At 37.7% G+C, this 16,450-nt stretch overlaps 1 long non-coding RNA gene across 1 annotated transcript in view; it reads left to right on the forward strand.

Annotated features, from left to right (window-relative positions):
- LOC125694335 (uncharacterized) overlaps nucleotides 1–16,450 on the forward strand; it is a 101,610-nt gene that overhangs the window by 50,823 nt on the left and 34,337 nt on the right. Inside the window, exon 11 of the long non-coding RNA XR_007377503.1 lies at nucleotides 1,579–1,644. This is a non-coding gene — a long non-coding RNA (uncharacterized LOC125694335). The remainder of the gene's footprint in view (nucleotides 1–1,578; nucleotides 1,645–16,450) is intronic.

Raw genomic sequence — 16,450 nt, forward strand, 5'->3', positions numbered from 1 at the left:
GCAATAAGTGGGATCAGGCCTTAGAGCCAAGTGGGGCCAGCAGCAAAGCAGCCTCCAGTTATGGCTGCTTGAATCATAGAATTGCAGCAGCTGGAAGGGACCTCAAGAGGTTATGGAGTGCAGGTCCCTTTCCCAGGTCTCTCGAGCTGGATCTGGAACTTGCTAGAGGAAATTATCTGCTGAGGAAAACACACATGTCCATTCTTTGTTTTTCTTTTCCTGTTTTGTGGAAGTGAAAGTCCTGCTGCTGAAATCCAGCAACACAAACAAGGAGTTCATCTCTTCTCACTTCTATGTCTCTCTCTCTTCCTTTGGGAAATTTATTTATTTATTTATTTTATTTTTTTTATCCAGCCACTTCAGCATTGATATATCAAGGTAGAGCTTGCAGTATTTCCTGGGAAGTAGCAAGAGCTCTCTCATCCTGAGCTTTCTTTTTCTGTGGCTTTCAGCACTGCTCCCTGAGGTGCTTGGTCGTGTGGTCATCAAACACTACTCTCTGGCTTTTTCTGCAGCCCCAGCAGCCAGGTCTGCCCCAGCTCCCCTTCAGCCCCTGCTGTGCTGAGAGGCAGAGGGCTTGGGACTAATTTTTATGGGAAAGTTCAGTTATCAGTGGAGGAAAACAGCAGTTTTTTTCTTCTTCTTCAGAGAAATTGATTATTACTGTAGACTTCTCAATTATTTAGATTATTAATTAAATTATTACCATGTTCTAGACATCTTATAGCTAAGACAGCACATCTAAGAATGCATTAGGCAGATGAAGACTATTTGACTCTCCAGTTTCAACCCAGTTTGACAAGTGGATGAGGCTGTCAGAGCTGCTGGGCCTGAAGGTACATTCTTCACCTGTAACATAAAGAGGGAGGATTAATAATTCAGTACTACATTACCTTAGTGTGCTCTCTAATCTGAGACAGGCTTCTGATATTCTTTTGTTCTCAGAAAAATCTTGTAGAAGGGATGACCCAAATTATCTAGATATTAACCAAGATATGTAAAAGATATTCTTCAAGTGTCTTAGAAGGAAGCTGTACATGTAATTCATGACTGGATAGACAGGAACTGTTCAAAGGCTGCCAGTGGCACAGGTGATGTTGCAAATCCACAGGGAAAAACCTATATCCTCTCCTCATTACTTGCAGTTTCTAGTTTAAATTAGTGATTACTAGCTCCTGTGGAATATTTTCCAATTGAAAAGGATGTTTGTTTGTTTGTTTAGGAACAGATGGGTGTACTATGACTCGTAAAAGATGTCGGGACAACTTTTGTTTTCTATTATTTGCATGATACAACTGCAGCACTGCCAAATACCATAACTTAGCTGTAGACATCAGTCACCAACTACAGTTAATGTTTGATGTAAGGTCTTGCACAGAAGTGGTCGTGTGAGCATCAGATATGTGAAATCTTGGTATCACAAGTATCCACAGCTAAGTTCCACATATGTGGGAAGACACAAATGGGTCTGTAAAGGACACTCCTCTCAGTACTATTTTGTCAGTATATTTGTCAGTTATATTATACATCTGTAACACTGACCACTACTTCTCACCTCACTTCACTGTTTTCTTTCAGATGTTCTTCTAACTGAGAAGTGCTATACAGTCTCTTCTAGACGAGATGTCAGACTAGAATGGACAGGTAAGTCTCTTTTCCATTACGTATTAATATGTTCAGCTCAAATGCATTATACTTCATAGATGTGGCAACCTAGGTATCTTTACTGAGGCTTTTCTTTTCAGACAGGTGTGTATGAGCTAGAATTTTTCCTTTGGCTCATTTTGTTGTACTGATGTATCTTGCAGAAGTGGTTCTGTAATGAGTCTACGGAAGTAGAATGCAAGTATTTGTAGCTGTTTGGCTGGTTTTTTTTTGTTTTGTTTTGTTTTTCTTTTATCTATGTTTTGAGTTTTCAAATTCAGTAAATTCCAATTTTCTCTTTAGAAAGAAAGATACCCACCACTGAGCAGTCACACAGATGCACACACAAACATACCTGCATCCCCTGACCAAATGTAATGCCTGAACTTGCAAGTCCTTTGTAATGAAGGTAATCTTTATTCACGTGCGCAACCCCACAGAACTATTCATGCAATGGAGAATTACTCACATGAGTAAAACTTTGCAGGATCAGGTCCTGGATCTAACAACAGCATTTTAATTACAGACAATCCCCAAGCAATGTGTACAAAAGAGTTTTTTCCTGGACAATAACAAAGGTTATTAGCCTGTTCTTTTTTCCCCTTCTTGCTCTTTGGTTTAAAAGGAGGCACCAATAATCCAAACCAAATAAAACTGACCTTTGAACCTTTTCTGCTGTACTTTTTCTCATGCCATGATTTCTTTAGTGTGTTAGTGATCTGAAGGCTCGTTCTGGGCTACAGCCACTTTCCCAGACAGGACTGCCTTTCGTCCCCTGACAAATCACTGCTGAGCCCCTTTTGTCCTGCACCACTTTGATCTCACCTGCCTGTCAGGAAAAAAAAGAACTCCCGTACAGTCAGAATGCATTGCAAACAAATTGGCAACCATTTCATTCCCATACACCATTTCAACAAAGATCAAGATAGAGATAGAGAATTTTTAACCCTTTCCTTGACCTGTAGAACTGAAAAGGAATGCTCAATTATCGTGGAATGATAAGATAATTTCTTAAGGAATTGGAGGGTACAAAAAAAACCCAAACAAAAACACAACAACAAAAAGAGAAACAACAAACCTCTGTTATCCTAATTGCATGGCATATTAGCTGTCAAATACAAAGGAGTTATGGCACAGTGGGCAGTGCTATGTTCAAATACAAGCTTTGTAGAAGATCAATTCCTTTTAATTGGACAGCTGCTTATGCATAAACTAAAGAAACATAATAGGTATTCTCCAAAGTGAATGAAATTAATCCTATTATAAATAACCACTGGAGTATTTAATAGGCTATCTGAAGCTCTTCCAATACACAAACTTCGACTTAGCCATAGGTAAATTTATTTCCCAGTTGAATCTCTGGAATATACATATACATGTATCTCTCTTTTTTCTCTCTTTACGTATATATACCTAGGTTGCTCTGAAAGTAATGCATCCTATTTATTTGCATGGAAACTATGACAGATACAAAGAGCATAATAACACTATTTGATAGAGTAAATTTTCAGATATAAAACACTATTTTTCAGTGTAGTCACCACCATTAGTTATGCATTTTAACCAACAACGAACTAGAGCCTGCATGCTGTACTTGTGAAGAACTGCACAATTGGAAGCAACCCACTGTAACCACTGCTGGAGAAACACCACCTACTGCCTCACTGTGCTCACACCCAATGTGTGGTCTCCATAAATGTTTAGCAAGCATTGATGAATGTCAGTGGTTGCCAGTTTTTCTGCATGGAGGAAATCAATGACACACCTTTGTTCCATATATACTTGCATGTCAGATGCCATTCTGTCAGAATGCCCATCTGCTGCCATCTGCCACGTAGCAACAAAATGTAATCAACTACTGGTGGGAAAGTTCAACCTCTACTTTCATAGCACCAACATCTGCCTCTGACATTGTGGGTGAATGTAATATAATAGGAGGCATTATTTTTGGAGCAACCATTATACATTCAAACTTGTATTAATGAAACAAAGGCACGCTGCACTGAAGAAATATATTCAGTAGGTTTCATAACTAAAAGCTTCTATTTGCCTGCCACACCTCATACAAATAAAGCTTTTACCTCTCTTTAGTTCTAAACTCCAAATTTCAAATGACTTCAGAAAACGCATTCTGACACTGATGTTCGTTCTTGGGAGGAACGGTACGAAAGTGTCCCGTACTTCTTTTGAATCCACTGTCAAAAGCTCTGGGGTCTAGTCTAAAGGGCAGGAGGGTTCATCATTCCCAGAAAGGATCAGGTACTCCTTTTCAATAGTACCTCTGCCCACTTGTGTTTGTAGGTCTACATCAGAGGCATTTCATGATCCTCCTGTTTTCTTTCTTTTTAAAATATTTTTGGGAGATGCTCAGTATATCCTGGCTCAAGGACAGTCTTTAAAAGGGAGAAGAGAATCCTTGAGGCTTCTTCCTTAATTGTGTAAAGCACAATTCTGTTTTAACAGCTGTTCATCAATTAATTCTAAATCATGTCTTTTTTAACAAAATGGTGTCTGTAATGAAAATCAGTAGCTTTGGAGTAGGGTTATTTGTCAGAGAATTTTGTGGGGTTCTTTTGATGTATGAACGGAGCAGGTGGTCTAAGGACCTAACAAGGATTAGATCTAAAAAAAGTACTGCTGATGTTATATGTGGTGATGCCAGTAGTGCTAACCTAAATGCAAGTGTTTGTATTTGAACCAGTGTATGCAAAAGTTAGCTCCAAGTTACTTTTGCATATTCATTACTTTGGTGTTCTTCTCCATGTGATTCTATGTACTACAAGGGCTACCCCAAAAGGAATGCCTTTTATGATATTATGTTTGTCTGCAGCATCAGAGGAAGATATTGGTGTTACACCAGTAGAGGCTGAACCTTCAAGCCTTCATATTCCATTCCATTTTGTCAGATGGCAGCAGAAGGGTAGTCAGACAAAATGGTGTCAGACATGGATGTAGGTCACCTCCTGTGTAGCATGCAGGTTCTTGTTCATTACTGGTGAAAATGCATAGTTTATAGCAGTGACTATGTTGAAAGAGTGTTTTGTAGTTGAGAATTTGCTGTAACAAATAGTATTATTGTGCTCTTTGTGCCTGTTGTAGCTCCCGTGCAAATAAATAGGAAGCATTACTTTCAGAGCAAGCTACATACTTTCAGGTTAGTTTTTTCTCCTTTTTTTTTTTTTTTTTTTTTTACTTTTTTGCCTGTTCCCATCAGCTATTTAGTGTGCATTCACTGTTTCTTTTTTTTTCTTTCTTTTTTTCCTCCTTTTCTTTTTTTTTTTTTTAGCCTGATTATTTATAATTAGCATTTTCTACCCCCGTGTAATTGTGCTTTAAACTCTTTCACACTGGGTTAATTCACTGACTTTAAAATCTATTAATTGACATCTAGAGGGGAAAGAGTAAACATGTCTTTAAAGATGGCATGAATGGTTGAATCAAGATTAGGTCTCCACTCTTTTAGTCCCCGAGTTTAAGGCAAGGCTGCAGTCTTCAAAAATCAATTGTCTTCAAAGCTCCAAAAAGAAATGGAATGAGCAGGGGTCAGACTCAAGAGCATCCCTTGTGTGCGGAGTTAACATTACCTAAGTACTTTAAATGATCACTAATTAGTGCTTTCAATAGGCACTCTGAAGACCATAGGATTGAAATATCTTATTTGGGAATAAACAATTGTGTAAAGCAGACTAGATCAACTCTCTAACATGGGCAGCAAAGCAACTCTTCCATTACAGCCTGTAACCAGAGAGAAGTCCTCCAGGACCTGCTAAACCATTCACAATTGTCCTCTTTCATTATTCCGCGGTTAGGATGGTCACAGGACTCTTGATTATATAGGCAAGCGTGCTTCTCTCTGAAATTTAGTTTTTAGTACAACCCTGATTGTCTTCAATAAGAAACAACAAAAAAGCCCATATCCTCACTGGCTATTTTAGATGTAGTTTAAAAATAGTTTTAAAGTCAGTAAAAAGAAAAAAAATTATAAATATTTATTTCATAGTTGTGGAGTTAAGAGCTTACTATCCACACCTGCATCTGAGCAAAACAGCAAATTATTACTAAATACTGCCAGCTCCTGGGGTTTCAAATCAACCTCCATAATATCATCTAGGAGTACCACGTACAAGCAAAAAAAATTCCTAATAATGACATAAGAAAACACACCATTTGACATATATAGTCAATCATTTTTAGGAGTGCAATTACAACTACTGAGTATTCTTTATAAGAAACTTGCAAGTCAAATACAGTTTTCATTAAAAATGAGAATAATGAATATACATAAATTGAAAGATCCGCTGTAGAAAAAAATGGAGACTTGTGGTAAGAAAGCCATTTCTAAAAGTAATGCTGCACTATTTATTCATTTTTTTAATTTACTTAGTGCTGTAAACTAGGGTGAGGGTACATTACAGGGAGTCAATAGGGATTCCAAAACAGAAGGATGAAGCTTTGACTTAGACTTCAATCCAGTGCCTGCCATGTTGCACAAGTGAAGTTTTCCTTCCTGGAAAATGGGCAGCTATCACATACATATTTATATGTTTTTACCTCCCTGAAGTGCAACTAAAACCACCTGTGATCATCAAGTCAGCAAAACCAATAGATGGAATATGATAGCAAGAAAGAATGATAAAATTCTCTTTTCCATAAAAGGACATAGTTTTTAATTAAAAAAAAAAATATAAGTTTTGTGTAAGAGAAAATGTTTCTGATTTCATAAAGTCTTAACACTTTATCTGGGGAAAAAAAAAAAAAAAGATTATTTGGAAGATTTTTTTTATTTTGGAAAGAAAAAATAGTTTTTTTTCTTTTGCCCCTGAATATGGAAGCACCAGTTTTTGTTTGTCAGTAAAGATGTCCTGAGAAAATCAATGAGAAAAACGGCAAGGCATAACGTTCAGTTGTGGTTCCTGATAGCTGTTATTTCTTCTGTAGACTCTGTGTCAGCAGTTCATTTATGCTTTATAGTTTATTTGTGTGAAGAAGTTTAGTTGTTTAAACTAAAAAAAAATTCATAACTGATCTCTTTTATCCAGATTTAGTTTCAGGCTATAAATCTTAAACTACATCTGTAGCAACACTGGCTTATGATGTTCCAAACTTTAAAGCTGCTGATTGTCCCCTCTATAAGTAGCAAATGAGACTCATTAACACCTAATTATACATTAGAAAAAGTATCCTGTAGCAATATCAAACCCAAGGTGTAATGTGCAATAGTAAGCCATGGATTTTGCAGATCTGATGACATGATATTGTCTTGGTATTTTCAACCAAAAAGTAATTTAGAAAAATATTAAGCAAATTTACACCTGATTCTGGTCATCACCACAGTCAAACAGAAGAGTCAGTTCTTCCTTGTGGCACTAGCTGGGAAATCCATTGCTTGCTTTTATCTGTCTCCAACTCTAACTGATGGGCAGACGGAAATGAAGTTACCTTAGTGCAGAGGCTTTGTTGCGGTTATTTTTCAGGGCATTGTGTTCTATGGGCCGTTTTCACGGTTGAATAGTGGCAGGGCTATTTGTCAACCCCAGTGTGACCAGGTGCTCCCACACAGTGCTCAGGCTTTGCAGGGCTCACCTTTCCAGTTACTGCTGGAAGCCCTCTATTATGTCCCATTCTGTAGCCTGGTCACAAGGGAAAAAGAAGTCTCAAAAGTTAAGACGGGTCCTTCAATCAGTGCCAGTGGTCAGATTGGAAGGATCTTTAATGTGAGAGATCACAAAATAGCAAACTTTAAGCAATTGTTGAAACGCATGTAATTTCAAAAGCTATGCACACAAGGGGAGATGCAAGTTGGCCACTGTGTGGAAAGCCAAGGCAGAGTTCAAGGCTGATGAGTACTGTCCTCTCACTTCAGCGATGATCCAATCCATGTCTTACTTCTTCAGAATGCATCTTCTATTTTTATGGTTTGGTTACTAGAGTTGAAGGCTCAGTTACAAAACTCTGAAGTTCATGGTAGTGTTAAGTGGATCAAATTATTTAGTTGAATAATTGCATCCTGGGTCAGAATATATTCTATATTCATTTATGGATGAATAACTAAAGGTATCTAGGCGGAGTGCATTAGAATTTCATCTTGGCAATAAGTTTGTCTGTTTATCTTTTGGAAGGCACAATGCCACATGTTTTTCCTTTCTAGGAATTAGATTCTGCAAATCTAATTTAAATAGAAATGTTTACCTTCCATTATTGAATCAATAGCTGCTGATTTTAGAAGTGTGATGTAGAAACTACTCTGCAATGCAAACCAGTTCTTGAACAGGGGACCAGAAATTAAAAATTATTGATCAGAAATGGAGAATAATGGAATTATTTTCGTTGCCTATCCAAGAAAGTAGGAATGGAGTGAAATAAGTCTGTATTTGTTTTAGCTGTGCAAGTATCAGGACAGTTTAGATTGTAACAGTTTAAGGTGTGATCCTGTAAGAAAGTGGCCCCTTCCTTAAGCATCAGTTTCCATCAATTCCACTGCAGTCAAAATGTTTGAAGTTTCTTAGCGTCTCTGTGAGTTGTGATTATTGCTAGAGCCCAAAGATGGCATGATGAAAAAATATTCTACCCCTCTCCTGCCATCTGTCACACAGCAATGAAATGGAATGGAGTGTTGGTGAGTAGGTTAAGTCTCTGCTGCTGTACCACCATCTGCCTCTGATGCAGTGGGTCAACATAATATCATAGTAGGAATTACTTTTGGGATAGCCTTTGCAGTATTACATGGAGAAGAGAACCAGTCAAATAAATGAATATGCGAAGGTAACTTGGAGCTTACTTTTGCACACATGGTTTAAATACAAGCATTTGCATTGAGGTTAACAGTATTTGCATCAGCATATCAGCATTTTCATTAAGTCTAATCCTTCTTATGTCCTTAGATCACCTGCTCCATTCATATGTCAGAGCAAGGTACCTTCACTCATATCACTGTATTATGGGATATAGCCTGCGGTGTGATGCTTGCTACTGTCCCACACAAGCCAAGCTCTGCCTAGGAGTAGCAATGTTGGGTCAGCTGAACTGACCACTCTTCAGCCAAGCAGATGAGACTTGTGCAGGATAATACTGTGAGAAAAGAGGCCCTCCTGGTGTAGAGCAGGGCAGGGATGTAGGATTTATGTCCTCTCTACTGCCAGTCCTTGCCCTAAGCACAGCGTGGGCAGAGAAAGGTTTTGCATCTGTAACTCTCAGGACCTCCTTGCTTTTTTTTCACTGGAGTCCAGGAGAATACCAGCTGGGTTATGGATGGGGAACCAAGAAGCTAATTGACTTGTCTATATTATCATAAAAGAAACATATGGCAGAAGATAGATCAGACTTGGGGTCTCTCCTGACCCCAAATGACAATGTAAAAGCCAGATCACTCTCTGCTTTTTTAGACTCCCATATGTTGCACAGCTAAATTCTCCTAAACAGATTTTTAATCTGCTTCATATATCACGCTTAATCATTTCAAGTGTTGAAGCAAGGTCATTACTTGCAGCTTCTGCTAGGAGTTATTAAATAAATTATTCTCATCACTCATTTGTTTTTGCTCTGCTGTTGCAGGGAAAAATTGGGACTATATTCTGATTTTCTGCATTTTCCAATGTGTCAGCAGGAGAACTGATAAAGAGACAGATTCTCCAGAATCTCCCTACTGTAGACTTTTAGAAAAAGATTTCTAAAATAAAAGTGAATGTCACCATGCAGCTAGTAGTTGCATTGCTTAAATGTGCTCTTTAGGGTTTTAATTCATCTGGAAACCCTCTCAGAGAAATTAAATAGTACTCATGGGAAAGGATCCTTCTTTCAGCAAGTTTTCTTGGTGACTTTCAGGGCCATTATCATGCCTAATACACTGCATTACCTTTCCAGTCACTTCTTTTCCCTTTGTTGTGATACCTACTTAAAATATCAAAGCTGTGAGAAGTTCAATGAGATATTGAAAACTGAGTAACACAGGTTTTATATGACAATCTCAAATCCCTCCCTCTGTCTTTTTTTTTTTTTTTTTTTAAGAGTTCTTTGCCAGTATCACTAGATGAAAAAGAAATAAAAAGTCTATGGGTGGGACATGAAGAACTGACAAGGTACAGCCAGATCAAAAAGAAGCCTCCATTAATAAATCAAAAGGCTAAACAAAGGGCAGAACACAAGTGTAAAAAAAAAAAAAAAGCATTTTGAATCCAGTAGCCTAGATATAAGCTGTCCTAATTCAGCATTATTTAGAAGTCACAGAATAAATTCCTATCTATTCCAGCCTGAAGAATAAGGACTGGGAGAAGCAATATTCCTATGGTGCTGAGTTAGGAATCAGTTGACAGAATCAACGTAGGTTTCCTGGATGTAAAAAGATAGAAAAAATGGTAGTTGATGCTTCAGATTCAACATTAACATTTGCAGATTTTTGGTGTGCGCAACTATTGGTCTAATAAGGCTAAAGAAAGAAAGGGGAAAAGTAAGAGCAGGTGACCTCTGTAACTCTGAAAGTACACCAAGACAATCTGTTAACTATTGCTGGACAGAAATAAAACCTATCAGCTAAAGGTGATAGGCAAATCCTGTGTCATTTAACCTAGAGACAGTTCTACTTTTTAACTTTTACTTACTTAGATCTACTAATTAACTTTTCATCAGATATTTGCCTTTCTAACTATGTTGATGATCAGTATGGTTAGGTATGAGAAGCAACTGATAAGGCTGCAAGAACTTCAAAGCAAGAGGCAGCTAGTAAAAAAGAAACGGTAATAATGTTTGGAAGAACACTTTATGAGGCTATGATGATATCCAGCAAATATTCCATTCTATGCGTAGGTTTATGACCCAGCCAGTCAATTAGCTGTCACAGTCTGGGGCCAACAAGTTCTTTTTGAGGGTTACAACATGTCATGAGTTCATATCATACCTCGACATCCTGTTCAAGGATGTCTCACGTTGAATCAGACTTTATCCTGAGGTTTTCGGAATCCAATGTGACAGAATCCTGCTGAATCCAGAGATCCTGCCAAAACTGCAAGATAAAATGCAAAAAATTCCCAGAAGTAAAAATAGAATTGCATAAACATGTAACAGTCCTGCATGACTTGTGATATATAAATACGAACTACTCACAACTTCAGACTACATCAGGTAAAAAGTGAACGTATTTCCATTTGAAGTATTTAGTAGAACTGTAGAAATGTATTTCCTTCTAATTGTAATTTTTAAGGGAAAAAAAAAAAAAAAGGAAAAAAAGTAAGAGGAAGTCTGTTCTCAAAGGCTAGCCTAGATCCAATCTGTGTAGTCCCACCAAAAAGGAAACACAGAAGTGAAGATTTGGTAGTCCAAATCCAAGCATCCTGGGTCTAACTTCTTGACAATAACATTAAAGTCACTGGTGTCTGTAAAGAGAGGTCTGCACCTGTTGCTTTTATGTCTAAAGATACAGGTCTAAGCCTTTGTAAATGCCTGTTGTTTTAGTGAAACATTCTGTAATCTGACTGATGTCAATTTTGAAATTGAGGAAATTTTTTCTTTTTCATCAATAATCTGCTACAAATTTTTAAAGATAAACAGTTGTATCAAATGAGTCATCCACTAAGATTCTTTAACGACAAAACCAAATTTTTTAATCTGACACTTTAAGGTAGACTTGATAACCCCTAATCCTCAACTGCTCCATAATTTTTTCTTGTTCTGTAAATTGCCTTTAAAAAAGTAGTCTAGACATGTCTTTGATGTGGGTTTGTCCTTTATTTACTACAGCTTCTGAAAACCTTTGATGAATTAAGCTCACCTATAGGAAAATAACATGTAATTCATACTTTGATGCCAGCTACTGAAGGAACTGCTATTCACTACTGCTGCTCAGTGGATTAGAGGTTCAGGATAAAATACGCAGAAGGCATCCTCATATACGTGGTTGCATATACCCAGATGTGTCAGACTGTGTGGTTGAGAAGCAAACCATTTCTTCCATAGCTACCATATCTTATGTAGGGTCAGTTCCTTCACTTCTGCATCTGTGTATATGTGATCCACAATGACACAGCTTTCAGAAACAGTGGTTCCTGTGGCATATTTTATATAAATGTGCATAGGTACAGATCAAAATAAGTATTAATGCAAATAAGTACAGGTGCGTGCATACATATATGCATGTACATACTCCACTAGCTTTCAGTGGGACAGTTGCTGGACATCTTCCTCCAGTATTTGAAGATGACCCATTGTGTACTATTCATACTCTATGAACTGATACATTTCAGATTAATATGGTATTCAGCTCCACAAAAAGCAGACCTAATTCATGTGACGTATGACACACAGGCAGATTTTAATATGTGGAATCAGATGTTCTTGCCTGAATCAGAAGTATTCAGTAATCAGAAGAATTCTTCAGCACCCTACAGGCTGTATTTTTTGAGTTACATCAGCACTGAAGTATCAGCACTGCCCTGGCAAACTGTCACTATGAAAAACAGTAGCTATATGCACTCAGTAAGTGCACACTGCCAAATCATCTCTGCTTTTAAAAGTCCCACATCCTGGATTAACTTAGCTCAAACATGACACTGATGGTTACAGACAGTATATTTGAGACTGAAATGAGTGGAAAAATCAAGACTTTCAGTATCTTGTGCAATTGAATCTTCAGGCACTCTTGCAACTGAGCATGAGTTTCATTTGAAAACAAAAATGTGCTGCTGTGCTGTCGTTGCCATCAGTTTATGTAAAGCGATATGCCAAAAAGTCTCTTAATAGTTTGGGTTTGTTATTAACTCTAATATAATGGCTTCAAATTATGGTTTAAATGCTTAGAATTTTGTTCCAGAACGAGCAGTATTCAAAAAATATTTAACAATAAAAATGGATGTAACAACATTATAATTAGGCAAAGTGTATTTGGGGAATGTCAGAAAGAATGTCAAGAGTATGTTGGGCCAGTGCCCAGTATCATCATTTGGTATAGTGACTCTTTTCATACCATTTAAATCCAAGATCACAATACTTTTCTTATTTCTAGGGCAAAAGGTAGGAGATTCTTTCTCAGTCCTTTTCTCCTAACACATTGTAACGATCTTCACTTTTAAGATGTGCTGTATCTTTGCCTTTGAGTTCTGCTTTTATCTCTTTACTCACACAGAGAAAATCTGCAAGCTTTTCCAAAAACTGCAGACACAAACTTGAGTGTGTAAGTCCAGGCCTAAAGACTGTGATGTCTGTATATTGTTAAAAAAAGAAAAGAAAAAAAGAAAAAAACAAGAGTAGAGCAGAGAAAAAATAAAAGAGGAGAGAAGAAAAATGAAAATAAAGAGGAAAAGACATTACTTTCCTTGCTTAGTAAAAGTGCTTGTCATATCAGACAGTGTATTTAAGGTGATTTACATTTGCACTGTCATAAATGGCTGCTAAATGAACTAGAATAGGAATTAGAATAGGATGATAGGATAGGGGGCAATGGATGCAAGCTGGAACATAAGAGGTTCCATGTAAATATGAGAAAAAACTTCTTTGTGGTGAGGGTAACTGAATGGAATAGGATGCCCAGAGAAATTGTGGGGTCTCCTCTGGAGACATTCAAAACACACCTGAACATGTTCCTCGTGACCTAATATATGTTATTTGTGACCTAGTATATGTTCCTGCTCTGGCAGGGGGATTGGACTAGATGATCTTTTGAGGTCCCTTCCAATTCCTGACATTTTGTGATTCTGTCAGCAAGAATACTTTTTGTTTTCCCTGTGATGGATGATTTTGGAGACTGTGTTATAGAATTCATACTTAGCACTTCAGATCATGTGATCTTTTGATCCCAAGTCTCTTGTCTTTAAGAGGAATTCTTTCCTACAATCAGGGTGGCCAAATGTTGGTCCAGGTCACCCAGAAATGTCTTGAAGTCTCTACTCTTGGAGATACTCAAAACTTTACCGTATCTTAGCAACTTGCTCCAACTGGATCTGCCTCAAGCAGGGGTTAGACTGCACAACCTCTGAAGTGGTCTTCCAATCCAAATTCTTCTATGATTCTGTACTGCTGATATATAAGAGGATGAATAGAAGGACATAGTACATCTCCCTCAAGTGAAACATGGGAAAAACATGGTGTGTTCTCTGTAAATCTTTTCTTAAATCTTCTCCATAAACACAAGCTCTGTATTAGAAATTAGTTTGCACATTGCTTGCTTTGGTTTTCAGATTGAAAGGATGTTTCCTGTTGGCTTAAATTTTAGAAGTTAATGCCTCCAAATTCTTCTGCTTATTATTCTTTACCTTTTTTTGGTCATGGTTAGAAATTTAATGGCATGATGAGTTGAATAATCAGTCACTGGTATACATCTTTTTTTTTTTCTTTCTTTTTTTTTTCCTTTTTTCATATAAAATAAGGAAACAATAAAAATTTACTGTAAGAACTTCTCAAGAACTAGTCCAGCTGATAGCAAATGTTGGACAACTCCCAGCTACATACTAATTAACATACCAAAGTCCAAGGAAAAGTACAGGAAAATGATAGCATATATAAATAGATTATATTGTACAGAGATATTAGATCTGGCAAAGTGTGTTGGTTTTTTTTGTTTGTCTGTTTTAGCAAAGAAGGGGGTATTTCAGTATGATCACATTTAAAAGACTAATAAATGACAACTAACTTACTGACTAAAGATGCTGTTAGAAGAAAAAACATTCCCCAAAAAAGTTTAGAAACATAATTATTTATTTATTATTCTTATATTTTCCCTATAGAAGAGAAAAAAAAACCAAAAACCCAACAAATCTTGTTTAGATCAAAGGCTAAATGTTGCCATCACTTATGATGATACAAAATCAAAGTTAATTCATCCAGTTCTGACTTCAACAATAGGTTGCATTTTGATTAGCACAAAATAAATTAGCTAATACACTCTTGTGCTGTGTGAGGACTCTTGTCCTCCAAGTTTACATGGTGCAGTGAAGGCATCTACTTCAGTTATCACATTTATTATCTTTGGCATTACTGGAGATAAATAAGCAGTTTGTGACAAAATCTAAGTCTGAAGTTAGTAATTTAAGGTATAAGAGGAATACCTGTTTTCCTCAAGCCCACTGAAGAAAACAAATATTCGTATGTGCAAGTTTATATTGTAGACATCTGAACTAGGGTGAAATGAACCTGGCCTTCTGCCTGTCAATCAATGCTTTTCCACAGAGTATTTCTGGAAATAAGAGGACAATCCTTCATGTGCCTTCAGGGCACTTTGGCTAGGTCTGTACTTGTGGATATGAACTCCTGTACTTGGCTGCAAGCCTTGGCTGTGTCTTTGCTCCCTAACAGGATAAGATATGGACTAATGTGTGCTCACCTGTTCTTCCTAGCCCCATCCTGCTTTCACAGAAAGGAACCCTAAAGAAGCGGGGCATATGCAGTATATAGTATACTCTGAACAAGGAGAAGGCCAAGGCCTCATGGCATAGAATCATTAAGGTTGGAAAGACCTTTAAAATTATCTAGTACAACAGTCCACCTATCACCAATATTGCCCACTAAACCATGTTCTAAGTACTACGTGTGCCCTTTCTTTAAATACTTCCAGGTACGGTGACTCCACCACTTCCCTAAGTAGCCTGTTCCAATGCTTCACTACTCTTTCTGAGAAGAAATTCTAATATCTGGTCTGAACTTCCACTGCTGCAACTTGAGGCTGTTCCCTTTAGTCCTATTTCTAGCTACCAGAGAGAAGAAGCCCCACCTTGCCACAATCTCCTTTCAGGTCAGTGTCAAGAGCGATAGGTTCTCCCCTCATCCTCCTCTTCTTCAGACTGAAAAAATCCCAGCTGTTCCCCATAAGACTTGTTCTCCAGACCCTTCACAGCCCTTCTCTGGACATGCTTCAGAGCCATAATATCTTTCTTGTAGTGCTGGCTTTTGTTCAGCTGAGCATTAACCAACACCCCGAGATTCTTTTCCTCCACACAGCTTTCTGGCTGCTCTGTCCCAGGTCTGTAGCATTGCGTGAGGTTGTTGTGACTTGTTGAACATATGTGCCATTTGGTGCTACCTCCATCTAGAGAGAACACTTTACGAGGCAACTATTGGGCTGTAAACATGTACACCAAGCCTCTGGGCACCAGCATCTCCATTCTGGTGACTCTTTCTTCATGCTCTTGAAAACCAAGCCTGCTACTTCAGATGATCTTTTCTGGTATATCAGCACAATCAATACATCTGCTGACACAGATGGGGTATCTCAGTCTTGCATCAAAGTAAGCCAAGGGGAATTTGGCCCTGGGCGGCTCCATGATAGGGCTCTCAGAGGCACTGCTATTTGAAGTAACAGCACAAGTTGTGAATTTCCTAGTCTGCAGACACAGACAAATGAAACGGAACAACATTCTCTGAGCAAGGAGCTCTTCATGAAAGGAAATTGGAGAAGTGGAAAGTCTGTGCTCAATTACATTAATGAGATAAATCATTTATGCACCTTGAATAGAGTTTGTTGCATGATTTAAGAACATCATCACTGTATACAGTGTTGTCATTCCTTGTTAGTAGTTATTTCCTTGTTATTGATTCTAATTCTTATTGCCTCTCAACTGTCCACATTCAGAAAGAGAAGTACATGGATTTTTTGTATTCTGTTGCTATGTAATGTGATATAAAACAAGTTTGGAGTGTCTCCCTGAATGCATGCCACCAAAACTAGGCCAGAAATCCCTTCCGCTGCAGCTGTTAATCATTAAATCATGGACCTGTTCAAGAAGCTCTATATCATTATGCCAAACTGCATGAGAACCTATGTGAAGGTATTCATATGACAACTAAGAAATCCCCTGGAATACAGGATATGTGTGTCTTCTTTGTACTT

The sequence above is a fragment of the Lagopus muta genome, chromosome 6 (genome assembly GCF_023343835.1).
Source record: "Lagopus muta isolate bLagMut1 chromosome 6, bLagMut1 primary, whole genome shotgun sequence".
NCBI lineage: Eukaryota > Metazoa > Chordata > Aves > Galliformes > Phasianidae > Lagopus > Lagopus muta.